Consider the following 13,032-nt stretch of genomic DNA (forward strand, 5'->3'; position numbering starts at 1 on the left):
AAAGGACCCAGTTCTGGTGGTGAAAATTGTACAAGGGTCATTGCGGACAGGATTTGTCTTCGTATCAAATACATGCAAAGAGCCAACTTTACCAATATTCAATTCCCTAATTACCATTAGTCGCCAAATTGGCTATATTATTGGCATGCTCACTTCCCATGTAGAAGAACCAACAATATCTACTGTCGTATAAATACTACTTCTAACCATACTAAATTTTGTTTAAATCTTGATTTGACAATTCCATAAGACATTAAGTGATATCCAATATTTTATAGAATGCCTCTATTTGCCATTGCCAAAATGTTTGGAGAAGGTACTCACTAACCAAATATACGATGGAGTGAATGCCAGAAAACCAGGTTCTGGTAATAAGTACATAAGCTGATATTAACATTAATATGTTCTGAGGGCGTTATGGACCTCCACTTTCTCCCACACACATATTGGCATAATTTCAGATATAAAAACTTTGACATTTAATCTGCTTAGCAAAAATCTCAATTTTCCTATTAAAGTCTTGGTATTCGTTAGTGCTATTCGCTTATATTTATAGCTCTCTCCATCCTGGGTACATAGCAGGCTACATGTCTCCTTGAAGTCACATAAAACCATCTAATTTATTTTTGCCAATGAAGAGTGAGTAGAATAATGTATATCAATTCTGGGTAGAGGCCTATAAAATATATTCATGACCTGCTTTATTCCCCTCTTCCTGCCATAGGTATCAGTGAGATTCCAGTGGTTGAGGTCTCTCTCAGTCTGAGCCTCGGAGTGAGGACAATATGAAACAGGGCCCCTGTGGCCTGCGGTGAACACAAACCATGAGTGAGAACCACCCTACCTGCATTCAGCCTACTCTCTCTGCTCCCTCTGGAGAATGATTAAACCCTTCTCAGAATCATAAAAAATACATATATCGACATGGCCTAAGATCTAAATGTCCTTCCACAGAAGTGTTCTATTTCATAAGCCTACACTGGCACTTAATATACTTGAGATAACTGGGGTTATTACCACAGCAGAGCCATTCCTCTTGTGATGGATAAAAAGACAACTTTAAACTTGTGAGAATTTACATCTCTCACAACAAAGGATCAATTTAGAGTGAAATGAAGACAGTACATTTCAGCGAAGGGAGCAGGAGGTTGAAGTCAAGGGTTCATCACTTATTGCTTAATGTACTCTTAAAAAGCCACTCGGATAGTTTAAACAACTTACTTTTCCCATCCATAAAATGGGGTAATACTATATATTTTGCAGACTCCTGAGAGGAGTGAATTAGATTACTAATCTCAGGTAAGCTCAGGGTATATGATAACCACCAGTGTCTATTTTCTCGTTCTCGTCTGATGCCTTCCGAAAACAAAGTAGTGGAGGCACTGACTAGATACGTGATGGACAAGTTATAGTCTGTAGGCCCCAGCAGGCCCACCGCCTGTCTTTGGAAATAAAGTTGTATTGGAATACTGTAATACTCATTTATGAATTGTCTTTGGCTTCTTTTACACTACAAATGCCAAGGAGCTGCACCGCAGACTGCATGGCCCCAAACTCTAGAGTATTTACTACCTGGACTACCTCAGAAAAAGTTTGCTGACCTCTGGACTAGATTGATTTCATAATCTGGACAATTCAATTTCTCATATGAATCTAGTCTTGGACTTACTTTTCCAGAACAGGTCAATATTTTGTTGTGTGCAGTTGTAGGTTACATTTCCCCTGCAAAGTGCTAATTGGAAACTTGAGGTCAACAGATCACTGCCTTGGTGTGACATTGTCCAAGATTTTCCAATGACTTATGCAGCAAATGAAAAGACAACCAAAAAGGATACTATAAATCTACTCTGGAATGTCCTAAATAAGCAGTTGTGTATTTAGTTAATTCATTCCCCAAACACTTGTTCAAATGCCAGCTGTATGCCAATGAATTGTGCTAGGCACTGAGGATACAAAGATAATAAGCTACAGTCTTGTACCGGAAGCTCACAGTCTAGCAGAGTGGGGAAACATGGCAATAAGTAAGTAAATACAATACAGTGAGTTAGCAGCTAATAAACATGTGAGCATACACACTAAGTAAACTGTAGGAAGAAGATAAGAGAAGGTGATATCTGAGCAGAACATATGTGAGTCTTTGACATAAAGCATCCCAGACTGACAAGCTCAGCATATGGACATGTGGAAGCAAAAACCAACTGAGGCATCAACAAAGCATCTAGCAGACCTCAGTGTAGGGGAAGTGTACAGTTTCCCTGCTCTGGTTTGAGATACCAGATAGTACCTTGTTCCCTACCCTGTTTGGTTCCCCAGCCTTTATTTCTGGGGGATAGCTTATGGCATCTCTCTTGACTTCGAAGTTTGCTTCTCAATAATACCACAACTCGTTCTTTGTTAGATAGGACTTGCTTCTTGTTTCACAGATCCAGAGCCATGCCTGCTTTTCCCTCACCCCAAGCTTTAAACTTTCTCTTATCCTGTCCAGATGTGCTCATCCCCATACTCACTTCTGACTCAGATGTGACAATGAGCTTTTTTCCCTGCTTCTATTACCCAATCCCAACTTGATTGGGTGGAGTGGAGTGTTGTAGAAAAGAAGGATTTTTCCAAGAAGCAAATGTTGACAGTTATAGTTACATAAAATAGAATGTTTCAAGCTGCAGAGGTCTCAAAAAGTAAGGTGTGTTTAGTAACCAAAATAAAACTGATATGGATTGTATATAGAATACAGAGTAGAGAATAGCAGAAGATTAAACTGAGAAGATTAAGTAGAAAAGGGCCAGATTGTGTAGAACCTAAAAAAACATGCAAAGGAACATTTACTTCATTCTGTGGCTAGTGGAGAACAATGTCAGTCTTTAGCCACATGAAGTACTACACTTCATATGTTTGCTATGATGTAATTAACTGGGTCAAGTTTACTGAGGAATCACAGGGGTTGGGCAAGTTTTGACTTCTATACATTGTATTACCTTTAATTTGTAGCCCATATTCTTCCAGGAGAAGAAAAATTAATCTGACATTTTACCCAAAGTAGCATCTCAATAGCTGAAGTTTTACAGAGTTGTGGGCATGGTGTGGGCTTGTCTGATTGTTGGTGGACAACTGTCCTCCCAGCTCTACACTCAGTTATCCCAATGACCCTCGTTCCGCAGGTCTCAGTCACCCATCCACAGTGCTTGCTGCTGTAGTACCTCTTGTCCTGATCTGGCGATCTCTCAGATTGAACTTTCTTCCAGACATTTCTGAACATGCCTCCATGCCTACCGTGGTCAGGGAACCCCATGGGACTAAAATCTTGCACTACATTGTGTTGTTTATGAGTGCTTGAGAAATCATTGCACTGCTTCCTACCTATACTATGAAGTAATTCATTCAACAATCTCAACCAGCAAATATCTTCTATGTACTCTTATACTCCAGGCCCTTTTCTAGACTCTCGGGAAACCTCAGTGAACAAAACTGACAAAAATCCTGGCTTCATGAAGCATGCATTCTGGGATGAGGAAATAAATGATAAAAAGTAAGCATAAAAATAACTTACCATATTTTGCCATGTACAGTGTGCACTTTTTGCTCAAATTCTTGAGGGGATATAAGGATGCACATTATACATGGGTATAATGATTACATACTATGGGTATAATAATCTTGTGTACAATGTGCAAAAAAGGTGGGTGTGCATTATACACAGCAAAATGTGGTAATTATATAGTACGCTAGAAGTTTATGAGAGCTAGGGACTAAAGTAGAGCAGGGTAAAGAGAACTAGGAGTGCAGGCTAGAGGTGGTGGTTTGAAATTTTAATAGGCTTGTCAGAATAGAGCTCACTGAGAAGAGAATATTGAAGCAAAGAGTTGAGAGAGGTGAAGAAGTTTGTCCAGTAGGTAGTTGAGAGAAGGATATTCAAGGCACAGGACACAACACATGCAAAGCACTGAGGGCAGGAGTGAGCCTGCTTACAGCAGGGACAGCAGAAATCACTGGGGCAGAGTAGAGTGAGCAAGGGTGAAAAAAGCAAGAGATGCCTTGAAATTTTGGCTATTGTAATAATACTGCAATGAACATAGGGGTGCTTATGCAACCTCTATGTAACCCTTTGCAACAGCATATGGATCTGGAAAACATTTCGCTAAGTGAAATAAGCCAATCAAAAAAGGCAAGAACCATATGATTTCACTCATATGTGGGATCTAATGAACAAAATAAACAAACAAAATAGAGACATACTCATAGATAGAGAATGGACTGGCAGCTGTTGGAGGGGAGCAGGCTTGTGGGCTACGTGAAAAAGATGAAGGGATTAAGACAACAAACCCTCACAGACACAGACAACAGCATAATGATTACAAGAGTGGAGGGGGGTGGAGAGAGGTAGAAGAGGTGAAGGGAAATAAAAGGTGATGGAAGGACACTGGACTTGGAGTGGTGAACACACAATACAACATACAGTTGATGTATTGTAGAACTGTACAATTGAAACCTATGCAATTTTATTAATCAATGTCAGCACAGTAAATTCCATTAAAAAATAAAATCTTTAAAAATAAGAGAAGCTTTCAGAAAGGCAGTGGGGAGGGTCAGGCTGGTTTGGGCTTTTACTCAGTGAAATGGGGAATTCATGGCGAGTTTGAGCAGAGTGGTGATATAATCTGACAAAGATTGTAAAGGGACTGCTCTGGTTGTTGAGAACACACTCTAGGAGGAAGACAGGGGCAAGGAGCTACCCAGGGAGCTATTTTGGTAACAGTGGAAGTGGGGAGAAGTATTTGAATCTGGATATATTTTGAAGGTATAGCCAACAAACTCTCTTGTTAATTGGATACAGGGTGTGAGAGAATATGAGTTGGAAATGATGACCAGGTTTTGTCCCGAACACTAGAGAGATGGAGTTACCATCAGCTGGACTGTGGACAAAGAGGTTTATTGAACTATCACTTTTGCTCCTAGGCCAATGTTTCTACACATTGGTATTCCCAATGTCTAACACGAGGCAGGCAGAAAACACATGCTGAGCAGACAAATGAGTATATGGATGACTAAATACAACCCCCACAGGGCAGGCTACTTGAGGTCTTGATGCTTTCTTATGTTCTAACCAAGAAGCACAGGGCAAAATACCTCTTTGCTTACAGATTCCCTAAAACACTCTAATGATCTTTCATCCCATTTCATCCCCATCCAGGGAAGTTCAGTCTGTCCTGGGTTAGAGAAATGGCCCCTCCTCAGAGACATGTATCACTGCCCTCTCGCTTCCATTCCAACTGTCCTTTTCCACCCCTCAGTCCAGACAACACTGACTATTTCCAGAAATAAGAAAAACTGACTAAGTGTGTCTTCTTCCAAATCCAAAGATTTTGTGCTTTTAAAATCCCCAAGGTAAGAAATGTACTCTTAATCTATGAGTGTAGATCAACTGACCCAAATGTGACGGGGTGATATTTTAACTTATTAACCAGAGACATAGCACTTACTGAACCAGGGAAAGGCAAGAGATGCAAGGGAGTGCCAGGAATGAAATGCATGAGTTAATATGTCAAATATTATGCTGCTACTTTTTGATTGTTTAGATGAAACCCCTCTAATAGGCTTTGTCTACACAATCATCTTCTAATTGTTATCAGCTTGCCCATTGATCCAGAGTAAATGAGTCTGATGGAATTTAATTAAAACACATTCTGTCCATAAAATTATGCAAACTGGAACTATGTTGACACTGGTCATACTGTGAAAGCTAATAACTAGACATTGTCTGTGTCATTTTCTGAACTTTCAGAGAGAACATTAAACAATAAGGCATTTATTAATGGAAGAGCCTTTCCAGGGGAAAATGGCTGGCAGGAGAATTGCAAGGAAAGAACCAAGGGTACACTGTGGTGGACCACGCTACACAATGCGCAGGAGGTTTTTGAGGGAGGAGGAGAAATAGGTGCTTCAACAGTAAGACAGGATGTCCTCTCCATTTAAATTCTGCCAGTGTTAGTATCCTACCTAATTAATTCTTTTTTACAGGTTGATCTCCATCTTTTGTTTGTGAAGATGCCAAATCTTTGTGAGTTCAGTAAATAACAATAGATTCTTTAATTCAGGAAAGAGAATTGCTGAAACCCTTGAAAATCCCATAAAGGCCATCATAATGTATCATTTTCCCTTACAATGTAGTTTTACATCACTGCAAAATTACATGTAGGTGCTCCAACTCTCACTTAATAAGCAGCTTCTGTCCTGGCTGAGACACTGATTGAGTCCATTTCACAAATTTTGCTTTTACTAATTTTTATAAAGAACACATGGCTGGCTTATTTATGTCATAGATTCTAATCACTATTGAATTTAATATTTTACTCTTTACCCAAAAGTTCTATTTTCTGGCTAAGAACTAATACTTTTTAGTCTCCTTCACTTACCTCATCATTCTACAATAGAAGTTGTCTTCATTTCAGGCATCATTTACCTACTTTCCGGCAGAAGAAAAAAATTTTCATACACATAGAAGATCATAAGTTGAGCCCTGTCCCACCCCTAAATGCACAAATCCAGGGCTGCATACTGGCTCTTGGCCACATTGGTCTCTAAGAGTCTGCACCCTGTTCACCAGCCTCTAGGATTCAAATTAATCTCTGAGCAAAACTGCAAATAAACTCATGTCATGAATGTTTGCATCACTGGCAAAGAGACAACCACAAATGCTAAATTCATGAAGACAAAGATTCTATTCTTCTTTCCTTTGAAAATAAAGCAATTTATTTCAAGTGAGTATACAGAAAATCATATCAACACAGGCTAAATTTGAAGAACTCTTTCATTCATTCAACAAAAATTCAAGATAATCTTCTAGGTATTAGGAATCATATAGAGATGATTCTCTAATGGCTCCTGTCCCCAAGAAGCATATAATCTGCCTTGACTTAGCCATTCATTCAACAAATGTTTGTTGAGCAACTGCTGTGTGCCAACCACACCCATAAATACTAGGAATATAGCAATGCATAAGATAGGCTATGCTCCTGCTTAACTACAGGCAAACGATAAACAAATGAATAAAAATAGCTGGTGATGATAAGTATTATGAAAAAATGTAGCAGTATATTGTAATAAAGAATGACCATTGTGTGTCAAGAGTAGACAACACAAAATGCAGATGGTGTGTGATAGAATTGTATGCCTGAAACCTAGATCATTTTATTAATAAATGCCACCCCAATAAATTCCACTAAAATAAATAAATAAGAAGTATATATAACCTCACTTGTTAACTTTCTAGTGACAATTAAAATCTAAAAAATGAAAATCCAAAATCTTCCTGTTAAAGTCCAAAAGGACTAAAGTGTAAAAATTCCTGCTGTCCTTGGGCATTAATAATCCAAAAAACTTAAAGTCCAAAATTAAAAAAAAAAAAGAATGACCAGAGAATCTTTTCAAAATAAATCAGAAATCAGGCAAACTATGGTCTATGCCAAATCCTGCCTGCCATCTTGTTTTTATATGGCCCATGAGCTAAAAATGATTTCTACATTTTTAAATGTAAAACGGATCATTAGCTTTCCATGAGAACAGTTGCTCAAAGCATTAAAGACATTGCCTCTTGGACTGCAAGTCTAAATTCTTCACTATCTGGCCCTTTACCAGAAAAGCTTGCAGACCCCTGGCTCAGGTGGCTGGCTGGCACAGGACTTTCTGTGGAGGAGATGCTCAAACACCACTGCATGTCCAGGAAGATTCAGCCATGGAGAGATGTGGGGAGAAACTACACCAGTACAAAACCCCATGGCGGAAATAGGATTGACATATTCGAAGAAGCAAAAAGAAGTCTGATGTAGATGGAGGATAGACAGAGGAAGAATTCGGAGATACAGTAGGGCTAGAGAGAGGAACTAAACAGTGCAAACCAGATATCGGTGAGATAAAATAATTCAAAATATGCAAAGGGAGAAAGTGGAAATCCTTGATGGCTACATGGTATTTCATCATGTTGATGTTCCCTAGTTTATTTTAAGAGTCTTCAATGGATGGTACTTCAGCTGTTTTCATATTTTTTAAATTTACAGACAATGTTTCTATAATACCCCCATGTAAGTATCCTAACAAAGTTCTAGAAGTAAATCTGTAAGGTAAATTATTGGCAGTGGGTCAATTACTATGGACATTTTTAAGTTTGATATTAAAGTGAGTGTTATGGAAAAGACTGGGAGAAGGGAAAGAGGAGGGCATCTCTGGCAAAAATGAGATGAGCAAAGGGAGTGGGAACCTCATTGACGAGCACGGGACAGTGCCGACACTGGGCAGGCTGGAGCAAAGAAGGGGTAACATAGGTAACGCTGGTTTATAGAACACAGAGACAGTCCTGATACCTAAGGAACCAATTCAGACAGAGTAAAGTGTATAGCCATAGTGCTTACATGTTCCCTGCTTCTGTGACTGACCTGAAATTAGAAGGGAAGAAGTAATTATTCTTTTGAATTTCCTGATGATTTTATTTCTTTTTTTTAAGGCGTCTTTTCTTAAAAAGTTATTTTAGAGAGAGAAAGGAAGAAAGGAAAACATTAGTTTGTTGTTCCACTTATTTACGCATTCATTGGTTGTTTCTTGCAGGTGCCCCGACTGAAGGGTCGAACCTGCAAGCTTGTCACATTGGGACATCACTCTAACCAACTGAGCTACCAGGCCAGGGCCCCCTGATGCTTTTCTTAAGAGTGATCTTATCTTCAGAAGATATGGTAGTGGGGAAAAATGGGAACTGTTCTGAGTAGAAGATAAAGTAAAAATACTTAGATTAATTATGTAAATGTAAATGATGACCTTTCTTACTCCCGAATTCCTCCACTTCAGCAGTTTAACACACGTAAACTTAGCTTCTGTTGTGATATGGAACTGTAGTTCCGAAAGTAGGGGAAAAAAATAAATAAATTGAGCTGCTGTCCTGGATTAGCTTACAGTCCATCAGTTTCCCCAGGAAGTGTGAGTGGCTTCCTACTTGGTAGAGTCTCAGCCCATTTGCACCCTTCTGTTCCAGCACTTCTCACACACATTTTATAACTAATTGCTCAAAAGATCACCCCACCACCAGCATCTAGAGGGTATTAATTCCACTTTACATATATCCTCTCCCCATTGCCAAGCCTAATTGTTGCTACCTACAAGGTGGAATGTACATACATACTCAATGCATAAATAGGCAAGCAAGTGATTAAATACGACCCACAGTCATTCTACGGATGCCGCAGAGGAAATACACACACTCACTTGTTTCCTATCTACCTCTGGCTTTTAGGTGATAATAAAATAACCTGTCAACTCAGTTCATCCTGTGGGGGCCAGGCTGTTGGGGGGGAATCAGTTTATCAAACTTGTCAAAGTTGATCAATCTCTACATTTAAACTGCTAGTCTACTTCCACCAGAAGATAAATCTCTCTGGGCTTCAGTTTCTCATCCTGAGAAGCCACAAGAGCAGTGGGAATAGCAGACACTTTGGAGCCGGGGGCCAGTGCTCTGAATGCTGCCCGCCTTTATACCCCAAGCACCTTCTTTGCTCCCCATTCTTAAGTAAACTGAGAATAATAACATCGACCTCACAAAATGGGGTCCTGATTAAAAAAGAATATGATTAACATAAAACTTAGAACATAGGAGCCATTAAATATATATTTAGTACCTATCATTTACATACTCAATATGTATTCCCTTCCCCATTTCTTAACTAGAAGGCAGACCCTTGAAGGCAGAGCCCGTGGATCACAACTCAGTGTCCTGTTTCCATTCTGAGTACATGACAGGTGGTGGGTATTCGGTAAATGTTTGCTGAAGGTGAGAAGAAAGGACTTCAATAAGCTAAAGAGTTTCATTTGTACATTTCTTTTAGAAAATAAAATTTACCATCTTCTAGTTATAAAACATGTGATTATCGTAGACAATTAAAAAAAGGATAAGTTTACAGAAGAGAATTAAAATCACTTATTATCCCAAAATAGAAATAATATCTGAAAATGCCTTGGTCTATTTCTAGTCTTGTTTTTTTCTTCGTATATTTTTCGATGAATATATTTCTCTCTTTACAAATACGGTCATATTTTTTCTATTGGCTCGTAATGGGATTTGACTTCTCTACTTAGCATTATATTCTAAGTACCCTTGAATGTCTCTGTTTTTTGAAAACATGATTTTTAATGGTGGAGTAATATATTGTTGTACCATAAATTATTTACCATTTTTCAGATGTTGGACATTTACTCTGCTTCACTAACTTTCTCTACATATTTGAAATAATGCTAAGCTGGTTAACCTCATATATAAATATTTAACCACATCTCCGATTATTCGGTGATATTTTTGCATTCCTGGGGGACCTCTTGTATAGTGGTAAAATAAAAATTCCAGATTCTGAAGACACCTCATCCTAAGTTAAAAGCCAAGCTTCACTAGGAGCTACATCTTTGTCCTCATGCAGTTACTTAACCTTTGTGAGCCTCAGGATGTGTGAAAGGGGAGGACATGTCTGTGGGTGCGTATGTATGAGTATAAGCTTACCCCTGGATGATGTAATTAAATAAAACAAAAAAGAATGAGTAGATCATGTCTATATCTAGGCCACGAGGCCAGCCCTTGTTTTAAATACCAGGACACCTATTCTTAATGTAGTTGAAACATAAATAAGTATGCATTTTAGAGGTTTTAAACATTTCTTCAAGGTGACAATTGCTTATGTGTTCAAATTAATGAGGACAGGTGAGACACAAATAGTATATTTCAGTGCGGTTAATTGAGTGATTTTGCTAATTAACACACTACATCTTTACTATGGATAGAGATGTTGATTGTCTTCGGTACAAGATGGGGTTAATGCCGACAATGTGAGACAAATAGTACTTAACCCCCCGAACTCTGGGTAAAGAGGGAGATGGATGTTTGCTTTTGATCACTCCAGCTTTTTCATAATCTGAATCTGTAAGTACTCCTTATAGCTTTGAGTCATGGTTCTAATTAGTACTTCTCCTGGCCCTGGCTTACAAAGCAAAATATAATTCAAATTATATTTGTAAATTCCAACAAGCTTTCTGGGCTCATGCCATCTCGATAAAATAGTTTAAATGTCACTGCTTGTTAGAAATGCTTTCCATATGCCAAAATATTTATACTAGCAAATTTAAATTACATTGAAAGAAAAGAGTATTTTTAATCTATGAATATATTACATAATGCTATTATAAATAATGAGGGTATATGATAAGTAGGTTCATACCTAAATAGAGAAAACACATCCATATATGTTAGGAGCTTCAAAATAAAAATTAATAGCAGAGTGTGATGATTAGGAAAGGACAGTGAGGTGACACGTGAAATCCAAAAATAACATATTCAGAAGAAAAATCGCCCACAAAAGTCCCTTGCTTTGCCAAAGGACCGAAATCAAAACACAGCAAAGTGAACACTGACCGACTTTCGCCCAAACATCCCAGATAACCGCACAGTATTAAAGAGGAATTTTAACCCCCAAATGGTGAACTCCTGCATGTGAAATAGAATAGTCTCTATAAGGGGTAGGGTTAGTGAGGAATCCTCTCTTTGGCTTGTGAAAGGCAGGTGGGATACTCGAACTGGAGACCAGCAGTTCAGTTGAATAGCCCATCCTCGTTCTGGGTGTAACCACAGTGCCTCGTCAACGTGTTGCTTGAATGAGTCATGCATGTCTTTTGATCGGTTATTTACTGTGCTGTAGTGATTGCCCTACTAGACTGTGCCTGCCGGGGAAGCGAGGACAAGCCATTCACCTCACCTCTGTAATGCCACCACCTGGAGCAGAGTAGGTGCGCAGTGTATACATGCCGCCCGAATGAATGAACGAAGGAATGCATGAGTTGGTGTGTGTTCCCCTTCACCCTCCCACCTGTGTATGCCAGTGAGAAGATAACTTCTACTCGTCTCTTGAAGGTTCCTATCATATTTAGATTCCTATTTTCTGAAGTTGTCTCCTGAGTCTGCCCTGGTATTACCCCATTCCGTGATGGGCCTGCAATCCGCTTCTGAATGGGAGTCACCGCTGGGATCAAAATGACTAATCAGCGTTTGATGAAGTTTTTTGATTTTTCAAATAATATCGGGCATTACAGTACAATAAACTGTGTGTAGCCCTTTATGTAAAATCGCAGTATTGTATTATATGTAAATATGCATAAATCAAATTGAACACATATAAGCTAACCACTCACTAATACAAACAATTAGTATCTTACATCTGTTTGCTATCCATAGCGAAGCCTCTAGGTTCCTGTGGGATCCTAAGATCCAGGAATTACTAAGTGCTGCCTCCTCCCCAGGTGAGGGATTGCATGTAAGCAGGCAGTACCATGCACACTCTTGCCTAACGTGTGACTCTAGAGGCCCAGAGGCATCAGTTACATGGATGTGCAGGTCAGCAAGACTGGCACTGTGGAGTGCCCAGAGCTGCACACGCAGAGGAAAACCCCAGACTCCTCTTCAAAAAAAAAAAAAAAATCAAGTCTCCACCATTTTAGTAGCAATGTATTTGCTCTCAATTCTTCACAGTCTTTACCCTCTTGTATTGAACAAGCAGAATAATTAATGTGAATCCCAGCACAACAAAAATCATTATGTAATCCCAGACATTGTGTTTCTCCTTCTCTCTTGTGCCACAGAGACCCACTTATTGCTATAGATCGTTTCTTTCTTTTTGATGTAACTTCATTGGCCAAAACTGCATTGTTACTTCATAAATATGCACTGCTTTAGAAAAAGACTTAACTTTATCAGTAAGTAAAAAATCATAATCTCCTGTTTGTGGTAAAACCCCATTAGGAATCCTCAGCTTCATGACTGGGGGTGGGGGTTGAAGAAGAGTTTCTTGGACTTAGGATGGTAAAAAGAGATCTCTAGTTTCATTCTGATTTCCTCGTTTCCCTGCCCCCATGAAATAACATATTGCAATACCACTGGACTCCTTTGTATCTCAGTCTCACTACTACTCAGATGAAAACAAGGTTATTTCTACTTATCGTACAAGCATAAGAGGGAGTCTA

Source organism: Desmodus rotundus, chromosome 4 (assembly GCF_022682495.2).
Source record: "Desmodus rotundus isolate HL8 chromosome 4, HLdesRot8A.1, whole genome shotgun sequence".
NCBI lineage: Eukaryota > Metazoa > Chordata > Mammalia > Chiroptera > Phyllostomidae > Desmodus > Desmodus rotundus.